A 2,605-nucleotide genomic window follows, 5' to 3' on the forward strand; every position below is an offset into this window, starting at 1 on the left:
CCCCTTGGGAAGGCCGATCGGCCACCATGGCGAACGCCCGGGGTTCCTCGGGGGGACGGCTTAGGGCGCCTTCCCAGGACGCCGACGTCCCTTAGCACCGAGAGGTGAGCAGTAGAGTCCGGCGGCCAGAACTTGGAGCTCCTCGCCGCCTGAGTTCGCAGCGCCCCGGTTCCTCGGCTCTCGGAGGCGGGGCGCCGGGGCTCCTCCGCTCCTCCAGGCTGAGAGCCGGGGGCGCCTGGCTGTCTTGGCCCTGAGGGCGGGAACGCAGGATTTTCTCAAGCTGGGACCTGGGGATGGGGGTTGGGAGGGTGGGGGGTCCTGGGCTCTGGAAGGCGGCCGGCGCCCACGAGGCCGAGGTCTTCAAGAAGTGAGGTGCTGGTGGCGCGGATCCGGGTGCCTGGATCCGGGAGGCGGGGACCTGGGGTGCCTGGGTCCTGGAAACGGCGGGCTCGGGAGCCTGAGTCTGGACGCCCAGAGACGGAGCCCCGCGGGGAGGCGACTCAGGCTCTTGGGTCCCGGAGGGGAGGTCCAGGCCACCGGGTGCGGAGGGCGGCGGTCGCGGACCCCCCGGGGGGAAAGGCTGTTCGCGCCGAGGGAAGGTCCCGGGCGCGACGCGTGGCTCTGAACCCGCGGGGCGGAAACTGCCGGGATTAAGACCTAGCGAGGCTGGCGAAGGCGGGCACCCATCCGAGGGTGCCGATTGGCTGCAGCGCGTTCAGGGACCTCCCGCGAGCGAGGGGGCGGGACGGAGGCGAGAAATGGGCCAAGTCTGCGGAATAACGCCGCCTTATCCCGGGGGCGGGCCCGGGTCGGGACCCGGCTCGAAGGCGACGGGGCCTGGGAACGACTTTCCCTCGCCAAAGGAAATGGGGCTGTGGGTTGGGGCCCGTTAGGCCACAGAGGTTACTTGGAGCACGCGAGGTTCTCTAGACAGCGCAGCTGATCCGCTGGTGGCTCATCTGCAAACCAACTCTGCCTGGAACTCCTCCCTCCAGCGCCCTAAATTCGGTCTTTTATCACCCCCTCGAAAATGCAGATTCCCGCGCGTTAGGTATAAGATTTCAATGAGATGGAGTTATTTTTTTAGTAATGTGAATGATTTTTAAAATAAATATTCCCAGGTCGGCGCCCTGCACTTACCAATTAATGGCAGTTATTATATAGATTAGGACTGTAATCCATTTCCCCTAGATACACAATTTGCAATTCATCTATTAAAAGTTATAATTCAATGATTGTGCTAATGCTGTAACGAATGTTTTCATCAAATATTCCCCCACATTTTCTTACAAAAAATTTTCGAACATACAAAAAGTTTAAAGGATTTTACAATGGACACCATACACCAAAACCTAGTCTACAATTATTTCGTCATACTTCTATATCATATTTCTATCCATTTATCTCTCTCTCTTCATGCATCCGTTCACCTTCTTTTTTTGATGCATGATAAGATAAATTGCAGATATTAGAGCACTTTCCTTGAAATACTTCAGTGTGCGCTTATTAATCAGAGTTCCATATTTGCATGGGGGCCGTTTTTTTCTTTTCAGGTAAAATTTACATGCTACAAAATGCACAAATCTTAAGTGACATTCATTGACTTTTGACAAATGCATATGCCTAATATCCCTTGAATCTTCGAAACTGCTTGGTGAAGTTGGTCTCACAATTTATACCCATTTTCCAGAGGCCCAAAACTGGGGCTTATGGCCAGAGGAAATTACTCACCTTGAGGCCACATCTGGGAAGGCCGGGTGTTGCCTGCCTGCCTCCCAAGGCCTTAATCATACCTATTCTGCCGCTTTCCTGAATTCCTTCTGGGTGGTCATTTGGGTGGTTTTCGGTGAACCCATTATTACTGAAATCCTAATTCCTTCCACATCTGTCCTGTTCTCTGGTAACGTTTCAGGGGTTCACACTTCTTCAAAGACTGTAGATGGTCACCTCACAAGCTTCCTCCTGCAGCAGCTGCGGGGCCTCAGGCAAGTCACAACCTCTATGAGCCTCAGTCTCCACATCTGTATAATGGGAAAAATTATAATAGAGCATATCTCCCCGGCTGCTCAGAGGATCAAATGAGATCATATGTTCACAGGGTGCAGGTTAGCTCTTAATAAAGTTAACTAGTATTCTTGTTGTTATTGTCATTATTATTGAAGGACATGGTTTGGGCCCAGACCAGCTCCAGACACTGCTGGGCCCTGGTGGTGAGCTCTCTCTGCTGGTCACTGCCAGCCCGAGACTTAAATTTGCTTGGGAAGATGCTCTGAGAGCTTGAACTGACATCCCGCAGGATCCGCGGCGTTGGGGCCAGGCCAAACCGACAATTTGCCCAGGCACGCGTGGCCTCGTGGAACTCTTTCCTGTGTGTGTCGGACATCTCCCCTCCCAAATCCTTCTGGCCTCGACACCACCTACTCCAGAAAGCCCCCGTCCCCAATCCTACCCTGCTAGTCTGACATGATATTCGTTCAACAGACTCAAGGTAAACTCCGGTGAACTTGGTTCTGTGCTAGATGCTGAATGTGTGGGCACTAAAGCCACACAGACATGGGTTTGAATCCTGACCTCACCACTTACCAGCTGGGTATCAGTTTCTTCA

The sequence above is a fragment of the Pteropus alecto genome, unplaced genomic scaffold, assembly GCF_000325575.1.
Source record: "Pteropus alecto unplaced genomic scaffold, ASM32557v1 scaffold194, whole genome shotgun sequence".
In the NCBI taxonomy this organism is placed as follows: domain Eukaryota; kingdom Metazoa; phylum Chordata; class Mammalia; order Chiroptera; family Pteropodidae; genus Pteropus; species Pteropus alecto.